Genomic DNA, 15,251 nt, shown 5'->3' with positions numbered 1-15,251 from the left:
AAGCAAGGCCCCTGCAGCCTACTTTCTTTTTCCTGCGTTGGAAGGAGGAAAGGAGGAAGAGGAGGGCGCCATGGCTTCTTTTTCCCTTCTTCTTGCTGGCGGCTGAACCAAGGGAGGGAGAGGGTGGCCACGTGATGGAGAGGAGGGGGATTCCTATATCTATTAGGTCAGCCCCCAAGAGTCCTCCTTTTATAACATCTAGGGCTCCTACAAGTTAGGAGCCCTTGATGTATTACCAAGAGGGGCGCCGGCCCCTCTTGTTGCCGCACCAAGAGATCCAAGGAGGAGGGGCGTGAGCCCCTCCCTCTCATGTTGCCCTAATCCTCATCTAATGAGGATTGGGAGGCCCTAATGTGGTTTAGCCTTAATCCAATTAGGCTTAGCCCAAGGGTGAACCAATTTGGATCCAATCTAGGCTAGTCCTAATCCAATTAGGACTTGAATGAACCATGACTCAATTGAACTCTTCAATCCTAATCCAATTAGGAGTCATGTTGATTCATTAGATTAATAATTAATTTAGACTTAAGGAATCCTAATCCAATTAGGATGTATTTAATTTTAGTCCTAATCCAATTAGGACTCTATTTGAATCCGAAGTCCTAATCCAATTAGGATTTCTAGGAATCCTACTCCAAGTAGAAATCCAATTTTAATTCAAAATTCCTAATCTCATTAGGATTGTAGGAATCCTATTCCAAGTAGGAATCCCAGTCCTACTCCAACTAGGATTCCCAGTCCTAATCCAATTAGGACTCTAGGTATCCTACTCGAAGTAGGACTCTTGTTTCAAGTCCAATTAATTAATTCCCTTTGTTCCTTCTTCAACTTCTTATCAATCAAATTGATTACTTGTGATTCCTAATCACGATTTCAACCATCGGATCGGTCAATACTTCTAGTGTGTGTGACCCCATAGGTTCTATTCTGACTGGTAGTGAGATATATTGTGATCTCTATCTCAATATCATTGAAAACTCCTTTCAATGGGTTGGAACGATTCCAACTCAACTCATTAGGGTTTATCGATCATCAAGATAATCCCTATGAGTCCCACCATCCACCAGTGACACCTAGCAGCATGTAGTGGCTACCCAGCAGAATGGAATGATGAACCTCTAGGTGCAGTTAACGTGTGATACAGTCCTACTATCGTGGATCCCTACAGGGCGGAGGTCATGGACAACTCGTCAAACCCCATCGTCTGTCATATGTCAAGATTTATTCGACTTGAGTTCGCTAATGGAAAACTCTTTTTCCACTTTATATTACTGCCCTGGCCAAGGTCTTAGAACTCAGTCTAACAAATCACATAGGATCACTCCTCTTCTATCAAGGTCAATAGATTCCTTATAGGTGCATACCCTACTCCTACAGTAAACTTACTGCAGCCAATCTACACTGCATGGACCCATATGGCTAGAGACCATGTATGTGTGCAGTCAAACTACAATAACCTCACTGTGAGTAGCCGAAGCACCGCAGGTCAAAGGATCAGTCACACTACTGCAACATCAAGCAAGTCACTGACGAGTGGATAGACATCCAAGTGACTTCTTGTCTTGGTCACGCTCAGTACCCTTGTTCTCTAACAAGCACCTACACTATCACTTCAGTGTCCCTACACTGTGGACTCAAGTCTCGTCCATCCAGAAGGAAAGTGATCTGTGCACTGATCGGATCGATCACCGTCCTCGTGATGATCCATTGATCAGGAGCATTTAGAAATTAATCACCAATGATACATGCCTTAAATTCTCAACTCTTGAGAATATGTATCATCATCTTATTAATTCCTTGGACGATTCATAGACACATAAATAATATGAATGAAAAGATGCCTTTTATTTATTCAATAATAAATAGTCAAGTACAAAATTATGTCCCTAGAATCGACAATGTGTCAGCCAAATTGGCTTCTAGGGCATACATCTAACAATCTCCCACTTGCACTAAAGCCAATTGGTCATATATCTTAGGCCCATCTTCTCAAGGTGGGCTTCAGTCTTTTGCTGACTCAGCTGCTTAGTGAACGGGTCTGCCACGTTATCCGCGGAGTCTACTCTCTGCACCTCTACATCATAGTCGCGTATGAAATAGAAGCGCCGCTCTATGTGCTTGGACTTCTGATGAGACCATGGCTCCATAGCTAGTGCTATGGTGCCAATGTTATCGCAGTATAGTGTTATGGCATCTAATGACATTACACCTAACTCTGCAATTAACTTTTAATCAGAAGGTTTCCACTGCACCCTTAGATACGGCTTAACATTCAGCTTCTAAGGTAGAATCTATAATGATCGGTTGTTTGGAACTCTTCCAATTTACTGAACCACAATTGCACATATTCTGATGTAGACTTTCTATCATCAATATGTGTGCATCCTTCTACCTTCAACTCTAATCTTCTCCCAAAGACCAAGAACATGTCCTTAGTTCTTCTCAAGTACTTAAGATTGTTCTTCACAGCTATCCAGTGCTTCTTGCCTGGATCCGACTGATATTTGCTTGTGACACTCACAGTAAGAGCTATATCAGGTCGTGTACACAGCATGGCATACATGAGGCTTCCTATTGCCGATGCATAGGGAATCTTGCTCATGCGTTGAATCTCTTCAGATGTGTTGGGGCACATCTTCTTGGAGAGATGAATTCCATGTCTTAGGGGTAAGAGACCCCTCTTGGAGTTTTCCATGCTGAACCTCTTCAGCACCTCCTCTGTGTACATTTTCTGTGAAAGGCCAAACATCCTTTTAGATCTATCTCTATAGACCTTTATTCCCAAAATATAGGATGCTTCCCCAAGGTCTTTCATGGAGAATTCTTTTGACAACCAGACCTTGACCGAGGTTAGCATGGAAATATCATTCCCAATCAGGAGAATGTCATCTACGTACAACACGAGAAAAACGACAGAACTCCCACTAACCTTTTTGTAAACACACGGTTCCTCTTCGTTTTCGATGAAATCAAACGTTTTGATTGCGTCATCGAACCGAGTGTTCCAACTCCGAGATGCTTGTTTTAGTCCATAGATGGACCTTTGCAGCTTGCAGACCTTGTGATCTCCATCACTGGAAGTGAAACCCAAAGGCTGTTCCATATAGATATCTTCATCAAGATATCCATTCAGGAAAGCAGTTTTCACATCCATCTGCCAGATTTCATAATCATGAAATGCTGCAATGGCAAGCAATGTTCGGATGGATTTTAGCATGGCTACAGGTGAAAAGGTCTCCTGATAGTCAATGCCTTCGCGCTGACTATACCCTTTCGCCACAAGCCTTGCCTTATAGGTCTCTACCTCTCCATCCGAACCTATCTTCCTTTTGTAGATCCATTTGCATCCAATAGGTACAATACCTTCTGGTGGGTCTACTAAGGTCCAGACTTGGTTGGAATGCATGGAGTCTAACTCTGATTTCATAGCTTCCAGACATTTCTCGGAATCGATATCAGATATCGCCTCGTTGTAGGTTTTGGGATCCTGTATGTGATCCCTATCTCCCACTAGGAACATTTCCTCGGTATCCTCTTCTAGTATACCTAAGTATCTATCGGGAGGATGGGAGACCCTACTTGATCTGCGAGGTGGTTGAGGGACATCGTGTACTGGCTCTGTATTAATGGGTTCGATAGGATCCATGACTCGTTGCTTTTCAGAGACTTTCTCTTCAAGCTCAATTTTCCTCCCACTGCCTCTATCAAGGATAAACTGTTTTTCCAAGAAGATGGCATGACGGGTCACAAACACATTGTGATCCTCTGAGACGTAAAAATTGTATCCTAATGACTCTTTAGGATATCATATAAAACGAGCATTTATGATCCTAGCCTCTAGCTTGTCCGCCTGTAGTCTCTTGACGTGGGCCGGACATCCCCAAATCTTGAGATGACCCAGACTTGGTTTCTTACCATGCCATATCTCATACGGTGTGGTAGGAATGGATTTAGAGGGAACTCTATTCAATAAATAAATCGCTGAAAATAGGGCATCTATCTAAAGAGAGAAGGGTAAATCAGTGAAGCTCATCATGGATCGGACCATATCCAATAGAGTCCGATTCCTCCTCTCCGACACTCCGTTGAACTGAGGTGTACCAGGAGGAGTCCAATATAAAACTATACCATTCTCCTTGAGATAATCATGGAACTCTCAACTAAGGTATTTACCTCTTGGATCTGATCGAAGAACCTTAGTGAGTTTTTCTATATGTTTTTCTACTTCATATTTAAACTCTTTGAACCTTTCAAAAGTTTCATATTTGTGTCTCATACACATATCCATACCGTGAATAATCATCGGTAAAATGAAGTAAAAAATTACAACCCCTAGCTTGCACATCGAATGGGCCACACACATCAGTGTGTACTAGGGTAAGTATTTCAGTGGACCTCCCTGTGTCCTACAAAGGATAATTTGGCCATCTTTCCTTGAAGGCAAAATTCACAAATCAAATATGACTCGAAAGTCAATGAGCCCAAAAGCTCATGTTTCTCCAATTTGTTTATTCTGTCTTCTCCTATATGGCCAAGCCTGAGGTACCTTAAATACTTTAGATTTATCTCATTTTTGGATCTATTAGATCCTATGGTATTCACTGTTTGCTCAGATATATTCACAGATACATCCATATGTATGTGATAGAGACTGTCAATCTTAAAATCATGTTAAATCAATTTAATTTTTCAAATAAATAAAAATCTTTCTATGCTAAATAAAATACAGAAATCAAATTTCTGCTAGCAATAGGTCACAGTCCCTAAGTATCCTGAGCATATCTGAAAAACCTTCTGAAGGTCTGTCACCCTTCATGTACTTTATGCTTCCCATGTATGTAGGACAGTTCCTCTTCCAATGGCCGTCCATGATGCAATGGAAACACTTTTCCTTGCAATTAGCTTTTTTCTTGGAACTTCCTTACTTGGTGTTTTCTTAGTCTTCTGCTTCTTCGCAGGCTTCTTCTTCTTCCAAATAGACTCTCTCTTGAAAGTAGAAACCAACTTGACAGCGAAAACGATGCCCCTTGAACTTCTTCAAGGTTCCTAAGGTAGTTACCAATTTATTTAACAATTCTATTTTAGTGCATACAACCTTGTTCATATGGTAGTTTACTATAAACTATTCATATGAAGCTGGAAGGGATTGCGAGATCAAATCCGTTTGCAATTCCTTGTGCATGGTCATGCCAAGCTTCTCAAGCTTCTCTAAGTCCTTTATCATGGTCAAACCATGATCATGGACAGACTGCCCATCGTTCATCTTGGCTTTGAAGAGCCTCTTGGACACTTCAAACCGAGCTGCGTGACTCTGATCACCATACAACTTTTGCAGGTGATTTAATATGTCCCTGGCAATCTTTATGTTCTCATGCTGGCATTGTAACGCATTGGACATGGATGCCTTTGTGCAGCACCTAACTTTATTGTTATTGTTTTCCACTTAACAAGCGTCTTACGCTGATCAGTGATCGGACGGATTGGTAACATGGGGATTCCATGGTCTAGCATATATCCAAATTTCTCACAATTCAAAACTATTTTTGAAATTTGCTGAGCCAATCTTTATAATTGGGTTTGGTCAAACGGTTGTTCTATAGGATATGAGTTAAGAGTCTAGAAGCTGACTTTATAATCCTCAGAGAGTAAAGATTCTAGTTAGACTTTTGTACTTGATCCTAATCTGTTCTAAGGTCTTTTAGAACAAATGTAACTCCCACTATTTTCTCGAATCCCTCACACTCCCCTGGTAGGGAAACGGAAATCCCACACGACTAGAGTTTCTAGTGGGTACTGCGGTCCCACCGATTTACATGCCACCTCACCTAACAGTTATTGGTGACACATAGATGGATGAGTGTACAACTCTTGTACAATGCTTCTCAAGCATGTAGCAGTGTAACTTGGTCTCTAAGCCATGAAAACCTCACCTAACAGTTATTGGTCCCATTTCTTAGTTAAGTCAGACCCACCGTATAACCGTAGGAATAAAGTCGTCATTGGGTCCTCACCTAACAGTTATTGGTGCCCAACCCCACCTTTATCCTACAACATCTCATGTCTATAGAGAGGTCCAGCCCCCCGATGCAACTTGACCACTGTGTCCAGCCGAGACAAATCAACATCAGAAAGGCCTTAGCAGCTCTACTACAGTGGAAGACCTATTGACTTAATATTGGTTAATCAGGTCTTAGTGTTTGCAACTTGAGCCCTTCATAAGAGGTAATCGAACAATTGACCAGGTAAGCAGGTGGGAGGCTCCCCTTACTCAGAGAGTAAGGTCCTAATTAAGTAACCACCTTTCATGCTTTCCTAGACACCAATTAGATCAATTAATCTAATATGACTTGCTCATGTCGGTTCACTCTCGACTTGATTGAGGAGGTTTTGATTTAGGTCTCAATTGGGTTTGCTACATCATATGTAAACCTATCTACCCGACTCGCATTCACATCACATGTAAACGGCACATCACAGGCAGTTATAATCGCAGCATCAAATTAAAGCTAAACTTTAAATAGGTGATGATCATGGATTCTAATTAGGTCGTATTACAAGCACATGCACATCAATCGATCAAGTGGTCTTCAACTCTTGAATTGGTTCCAAGCCTCCTTGATTCGATCCTTGATCAACTCTTGATCCCATCGCCATCAACCGCTTAGATCACCTTTCATCTCATGCCTTTGCTTCAGCTTGATCGTTGATGTACATTACATTACAGAAATACAACTAGATATAAAATAAAAATAAAAATAAATTACATCCCCTTTCAGGAGGCACGCAGGCCTCTCAAAACATCAAATAAGATGCATGCAAGCATCTAAAAAATTACATGACATCACAGATCACATCGCAGGTCATTACATTTGATACCAAAAGGGTTTGAATCCTATGATCATCACCGTATGCAACAATTATAATTTTCAGATCTGAAAACTAACTGATTATATCATGACATAGGTCGCTGATCATGCTAATCATGATTCTAAACTTTGTAATCCCATTAACAATGTAATTAGAATCATCTTTTTATCACATAAAAATCAGCATGCAAAAATCAGCACCCCTGAAAAATCTGCATGCAGAATTTTTCAGCATGCATGATCATTCAATTTTCAGATCTAATAAGCCTTTAGATATTTAATTCTTACCTTAATCTACGAAGCCTAGGCTCTGATACCACTGTTGGGAACCCGCCCACGCCGCTGATATTTCAAAAATTTTTCAGATGGCAGCGAAATCGGCATGCACGGGATCTACGTTCATCGCATGAACGTTGTTTCGAGACCTTTCGTAATTAGGTAAGAATTAAAACTTTTAAAACTATTAGGAAGATCAGATCTTCACCTTGCGCGGGTAGATGATCACCGCAAATCTAAATTCGTGGTTTTTGGAAGAGGGTTCGCTTGAAGCCGTTCAAACGTCCGGCCTCTACGAGTATCCACACGAAGCAGGATCCGAACCAAGCTTTCTATCTCACCGGGGTGCTAGCTCCCTTGCAGAGATAACTTTTGATGGCTGATCTCCTCTCTTTCTTTCAACTCATGAATGTACTTGAGAGGAGGAAGAAGAAGGAAGAAGAAGAGGAAGAAGCAAGGCCCCTGCAGCCTACTTTCTTTTTCCTGCGTTGGAAGGAGGAAAGGAGGAAGAGGAGGGCGCCATGGCTTCTTTTTCCCTTCTTCTTGCTGGCGGCTGAACCAAGGGAGGGAGAGGGTGGCCACGTGATGGAGAGGAGGGGGATTCCTATATCTATTAGGTCAGCCCCCAAGAGTCCTCCTTTTATAACATCTAGGGCTCCTACAAGTTAGGAGCCCTTGATGTATTACCAAGAGGGGCGCCGGCCCCTCTTGTTGCCGCACCAAGAGATCCAAGGAGGAGGGGCGTGAGCCCCTCCCTCTCATGTTGCCCTAATCCTCATCTAATGAGGATTGGGAGGCCCTAATGTGGTTTAGCCTTAATCCAATTAGGCTTAGCCCAAGGGTGAACCAATTTGGATCCAATCTAGGCTAGTCCTAATCCAATTAGGACTTGAATGAACCATGACTCAATTGAACTCTTCAATCCTAATCCAATTAGGAGTCATGTTGATTCATTAGATTAATAATTAATTTAGACTTAAGGAATCCTAATCCAATTAGGATGTATTTAATTTTAGTCCTAATCCAATTAGGACTCTATTTGAATCCGAAGTCCTAATCCAATTAGGATTTCTAGGAATCCTACTCCAAGTAGGAATCCAATTTTAATTCAAAATTCCTAATCTCATTAGGATTGTAGGAATCCTATTCCAAGTAGGAATCCCAGTCCTACTCCAACTAGGATTTCCAGTCCTAATCCAATTAGGACTCTAGGTATCCTACTCGAAGTAGGACTCTTGTTTCAAGTCCAATTAATTAATTCCCTTTGTTCCTTCTTCAACTTCTTATCAATCAAATTGATTACTTGTGATTCCTAATCACGATTTCAACCATCGGATCGGTCAATACTTCTAGTGTGTATGACCCCATAGGTTCTATTCTGACTGGTAGTGAGATATATTGTGATCTCTATCTCAATATCATTGAAAACTCCTTTCAATGGGTTGGAACGATTCCACCTCAACTCATTAGGGTTTATCGATCATCAAGATAATCCCTATGAGTCCCACCATCCACCAGTGACACCTAGCAGCATGTAGTGGCTACCCAGCAGAATGGAATGATGAACCTCTAGGTGCAGTTAACGTGTGATACAGTCCTACTATCGTGGATCCCTACAGGGCGGAGGTCATGGACAACTCGTCAAACCCCATCGTCTGTCATATGTCAAGATTTATTCGACTTGAGTTCGCTAATGGAAAACTCTTTTTCCACTTTATATTACTGCCCTGGCCAAGGTCTTAGAACTCAGTCTAACAAATCACATAGGATCACTCCTCTTCTATCAAGGTCAATAGATTCCTTATAGGTGCATACCCTACTCCTACAGTGAACTTACTGCAGCCAATCTACACTGCATGGACCCATATGGCTAGAGACCATGTATGTGTGCAGTCAAACTACAATAACCTCACTGTGAGTAGCCGAAGCACCGCAGGTCAAAGGACCAGTCACACTACTGCAACATCAAGCAAGTCACTGACGAGTGGATAGACATCCAAGTGACTTCTTGTCTTGGTCACGCTCAGTACCCTTGTTCTCTAACAAGCACCTACACTATCACTTCAGTGTCCCTACACTGTGGACTCAAGTCTCGTCCATCCAGAAGGAAAGTGATCTGTGCACTGATCGGATCGATCACCGTCCTCGTGATGATCCATTGATCAGGAGCATTTAGAAATTAATCACCAATGATACATGCCTTAAATTCTCAACTCTTGAGAATATGTATCATCTTATTAATTCCTTGGACGATTCATAGACACATAAATAATATGAATGAAAAGATGCCTTTTATTTATTCAATAATAAATAGTCAAGTACAAAATTATGTCCCTAGAATCAACAATGTGTCAGCCAAATTGGCTTCTAGGGCATACATCTAACAAGGATGACGCTAAGATGGAGAGTGAGAAGCTGCTCTATTACGAAGCATGGGAAGCTAGCGTTCGGGGGAGGAAAGAGAATACGAGCATGTGAACTTGGGATGGCTGCATATTGAGAAAGAAATTTTGGGGAGTTTGGACACGTGGAAAGACCTATTTTTGATGGGTGAATGTGTGAAGAAATTGGAAGTGAATGGCTAAGATGTGATGCTGAAAAGTTAGGATGAATGGATGAATCTGAGAGGATCTAAGTCGCGAGGTGCATGTGAGTTGGGTTTAGGAATTATCCCAAATAAGTTTGACTCGACCTGCATAGATTAAATTCGACCTGCATAGATTGGATTCGATCAATAAAATCAGTCAAACTCGAATTATTTTTAATAATGCAATGATGAAGGGGAACACATTTTCTTATATTAAATTTAAAATATGTGCAAAGAAAATAATGATAAGTGCTGTGTAAGATAGTTAAATATATACATTATTTAGCACTTATCACACCCCCAAACCTACATTTTGCTAGTCCTCAAACAAAATAAAAACTAACTCACTTTCGCAGGAATCGCGATTGCATTTACCGTATGCAATAAGGCTTTAAACCCCTAGGTGGCCCTAGTGGACGAGTTCTGTCTCGTGAGGGTTTCCGACGCAGATACCCACAAACTGTTGTCTTTATCCAAAGAATTTATTTTATTATTTTATAAAATCTAATTTCAAATGCATTAATGCCAAAAAGTTCAAAAGCACACAAAGTTTTAATTTCTAAATCAGCCCAAATCCTATGTCAGTATGCAATTTAAGTTGAAGTTATTAAGTTTCTATTAGAGAGTTGTAAGGCTAATTTATACTTGGGTGCTCGGTGATATCTGGACCATACACAAGCTAAGGCTGTAGATTCTCCAAATACTGCTAAAACTAGTAGTTTCCAAGAATTGATCATATAAGACCTAATCACTGATTCAAAATCATCCTATCTTGCAGGATTTCGAGAGTTGTGGATATTTACTTTAATACCTCATGGGCTTTATCTGTAATATTCCAGTTTACTCGAATTTTTACAACGACGGCTTTCACACTATCGTTTTTTCAAGGTCAATATTATTTTCTCTTTTTTTTTTCTTTTTTTTTCTCTTTTTTTTAGTTTATAAATAAATTACGCACTTTTACTCTTGTAATGATTCCTCCGAGCATTCAGTCAACACTCCCACACCAGATGGCGTAAGGTGTTGGGCATCAAGACTCCCCTACGGACCTATGCTCGGGTTCCTCATACAAGCCCGCTGACCTTTGACAATAGGTAGCCCTTTTCGATGTACCTGACTAAATTCACTTCTTCTTTTTTTTTTTGTTGTTTTTTTTTTAACATGGGATAATAGTGAATTAGATAGGAATGATTCATCAGGACTCAAGGTTGCTACCAGACTTAACAACATAATGTTGAACCTAACCCTTAGAAGTGCAGGCCATGTGTGTTGTGAAATTCCAAAGTAAAAATTATCTTACAACTCGCTAAAAGAACTTTTAATAAAAAGAACTCAAATTTTCTTACTCCTGACTAGTCATTGGGTTTTTTTAGATTTTATATACTTTGTGTGTTTATTATTTCAGCACTAAAGCATAGAAATTAGGTTTTTTTTTTTAAGGTAAACTTATTTAAAAATACGAAAATGTAAAAAATTCTTTAGGAAATTCAAATTTCCTATACCCCCCAGCCTAGACCAGACATTGTCCTCAATGTTTTTTTAATTATTATTATTTTTTTATTATTTTTTTAATAATATTATATTATTATTTTTTTATTTTTTTTATTATTTTTATTTTGGACAAAAATATGATGCATATGGAGGATAGAAGCATTGTACCTTAGTTGCATCAGTAATATGAGGACACCTGAAAAAAATGTGATAAGAAAATATGCAAAAATAATCTATGAAAATTGGGTTGCCTCCCAACAAGCGCTAAGTTTAACGTCTTCAGCCAGACGCAGTACATTCTTAATTATCCCGATAAATAGGATCCATCAAATTAAGGGATTCAATCAACTGTCCATCTGCAATACACTCTATGTAAGGTTTCAATCTTTGACCATTGACGTTCAGGATACGACCATCATTGATGTCTTGAATTTCTACCGCACCATGAGGAAAAATCTTTCTAACTAAAAAGGGACCATCCCACCTAGAGCGAAGTTTACCAGGGAAGAGACGCAATTTAGAATTGAATAGCCAAACCTTTTAATTAGGCTCGAAAGACTTACGGTTAATGGATTTGTCATGGAAAGCCTTAGTCCTTGCCTTGTATATTTTGGCATTTTCATATGCCTCATTGCGTAACTCTTCAAGCTCGTTGAGTTGAAGTTTTCGGTTAGAACCAGCTGCTGCCATATCAAAGTTAAAGTTTTTAATGGCCCAAAAAGCTCTATGCTCAAGTTCTACCGGTAGGTAGCAAGCTTTTCCAAAAATCAGTCGATAAGGAGACATGCCAATAGGAGTCTTATAGGCAGTACGATAAGCCCAGAGAGAATCTTTAACCTTTGAGACCAATCTTTTCTATCAGGGCGTATTGTTTTTTCTAAGATATGTTTTATCTGATAGTATGCGTGCAGAGGGCTAAGCATGAATTTCAGAAAATTTTTATGCGGAAAGAACGGGTTAAACATTTTAACCCATAACATGCTTGATATTTTAGATATTTTAACTCTGGTACCAGTCGAAGACAATCTTCAACTGCACATCACATGTGGCACGGGCTCAGTCCCAATACATAGGGTGACACCCGCACGTGCCTATCAAAGCACTCATCATATGAGCCCCCGGGTGGAGAGCCACGCTTCGTCACACGATCACGCGTGAGAGTTCCCGAGAATCGGATAGTCTCCACTAATCCTTTGCTTTGACACCAAATATCACAAAGCCCTCAGATCCCGAGGATTGTGTGATTCGAATAAATATGTATAAATCACAACTTCTTGTGATTTGAAGATTGAGATCATATCTCAACCGTAAAAGAGATCAGGTCTCTTACCTTTAGAAGGGGGTTCCTTCAAGGATGCTTCGCAGCCGCACAAGCGTCCGGCCTCGATGACTTGTCCACGCGAAGCTCCGGAATGATCAGCTCCCGAGGAGTGCTAGCTCGCAGGGAGGCAGAAGGTTGGCTGAAAAGGAGAAAGAAGAAGATGGACCTTCACAGCTCAAGAATTCCTTCTTGGGCTTTCACCTTCAGAGCTACTCTCTCCTCTCACTCTCTTTCTCTGATGCTCTTTTTTTTGTGTAGAGAAGAAGGAAGAGGGGTGGCCTATTTATAGGCCAAGAAGAAGGTGAGGTGTCCCTATGAGGTGTCCTGTGAGGTGTCCTGCCAGGACATATGTCACACATGCAAGAAAAAGATGTGTCCTGCTCCGCCACGTGTCACGCATGCAAAGGGGTGAGGTGGCCTGGAGGGCGATGTCATGCATGACCTTATGAGGCAGATGAGGTCATGGATGACATCAGGAGGAGTGTGAGGTGTCCAGGCCCGCCACATGTCACACATGCAAGCAAAAGAGGTGTCCTGCTCCGCCACATGTCACGCATGCAAGCAAAAGAGGTGTCCTGCTCCGCCACGTGTCACTCATGCAAAAGGATGACGTGGCCTGGGCGATCGAGATGTGGGTCCCACATACAGTATGCGGGTCCCACATACAGTATGTGGGCCCCACATACAGTATGTGGGCCCCACATAGGCAGGACGTGGGTCCCACATACAGTATGTGGGTCCCACATAGGCAGGACGTGGGTCCCACATAGGCAGGACGTGGGTCCCACATGGGCAAGAAGTTCAAGTCCAATTTGACTCAAGCCAAATCTAATTTGGTTGGGGGCAAATTGAGTCTAATCAGTGATCCAATCACCAATTAACTTTTCCAAGCAACAATTGCTTAGGGCAATCAATCAATCACATTGACTATTTTATCTCTAGACGATTCTCAATCGTCAATCAGCTATTTGATCAATCCAGAAACTTCTAAGCGTGTGACCTCACAGGTTCGACCCTAAGCCGGTAGTACAAGAACACTTCCTGCACTAATCGAAGTAACCATCTAGCAATGGGACCCGACGACCGGATAGGCCGAATAGATGCAAAGCAACATTCTAGAACCTATGGACCATGGTTACCGCATAATTCATCCTCTTGACCAGAAAATACCCAGGGTGGGTTCAGAGTCTGTCTACCCTGAAACGATCCATCCGGAAATATGTTTCAATTCAATAAGACAAGTGATAGAGATTTGACTTTTCCTGGCCAGGGTACTACTTAATTGAAAACACAAGGCATTCACCCTTATTCCTAAGGGAGGTCAATCCCATCTTGATTTGCAACTGACTACTACAAGTACTTGACTGGACCCAGAAACCTTCCGTCGCTGGATTAGAAATCCAGGTAGTCCGGCACCAAAGTACAGTGAGTTGCTTGCAAGCCACCGGTTGCAATCTCAGGTCTAAAGGATATATATACCCATATCCACTCGGAACAACTCTTGACAAGAGAGAGTTCGTTAATTGGTCACGTTCAGTGAATGTACACTACCATTCACCTGTATACCATACTAGTATCTCTATACTCTTTAGTTTGGAAGACAACCAACAAATATGATACACAATGACCTACGCCCGATAATACTATCGTCCTATTAATAGTATATCATACGATCATGAACTTTTAAGGACCTGTGTGACAAAATCATATTTCATTACACAAAGCAGTCCTAAGGACTTCATCACATCGGAGTTTGTGAAGATGTTCTGGTAATGAATAAATACCATGTTATTTATAATTGATTCAAATACATTTACAATCAACAATTGATTGGATTTAGGACATAATTCCCAACATTATCTCCCTATTGGAAACTTCGACTTGCCCGCTTGTTTAGGGATGGTACGGGGTGGCAACTTTGTGGGTGATTGAATACTTGCGAACCAAAGCTTCAAAAGACCGGTTGCAGAAATGTGATCCCCCATCACTAATGATAGCTCGGGGTGTGCCAAAGCGACTAAATATGTTTGTTTGTAAGAACTTAACCACAACCTTATGATCATTAGTCCTAGTGGCAATAGCTTCTGCCCACTTTGAGACATAATCTACCCCGACAAGAATGTACTCAAAACCAAAAGAACGCGGAAAGGGACCCATGAAGTCAATACCCCAGACATCAAAAATTTCTATAATTAAAATGGGGTTGAGTGGCATCATATCTCTACAAGTGATTGTACCCATTCGCTGGCATCGCTCACAAGTCCGACAAAAATTGTGAGCATCTTTGAACAAGGAGGGCCAATAGAATCCACTTTGTAAGACTTTAGCTGCAGTTTTTCTACCTTCGAAATGTCCTCCGCAGGCTTGGGTATGACAAAAATCAAGAATACTCTGAAATTCACATTCAGGCACACATCGACGGATTACTTGATCTGGGCAGTACTTAAATAGATCGGGGTCATCCCAAAAGTAGAACTTAACTTGCGAAAAGAATCGATCCTTGTCCTGTTTGGACCAATGATCGGGAATTTGTCCTATGGCAAGATAGTTCACTATGTTGGCAAACCATGGTGTTCTTACTTGTTGTACCTCAAACAATTGTTCATCTGGAAAGGAATCATGAAGTGGTGAAATGTTATGAGGAGGCTTGAGAAGGATTCTAGACAAATGGTTTGCTACAACATTTGTGGTACCTTTCTTATCACGAATT

Source organism: Phoenix dactylifera, chromosome 4 (assembly GCF_051530095.1).
Source record: "Phoenix dactylifera cultivar Ajwa chromosome 4, Ajwa_hap1_PhDact_Kaust_v1.1, whole genome shotgun sequence".
Classification (NCBI taxonomy): domain Eukaryota; kingdom Viridiplantae; phylum Streptophyta; class Magnoliopsida; order Arecales; family Arecaceae; genus Phoenix; species Phoenix dactylifera.
Note: the sequence above shows the minus strand (reverse complement) of the source record.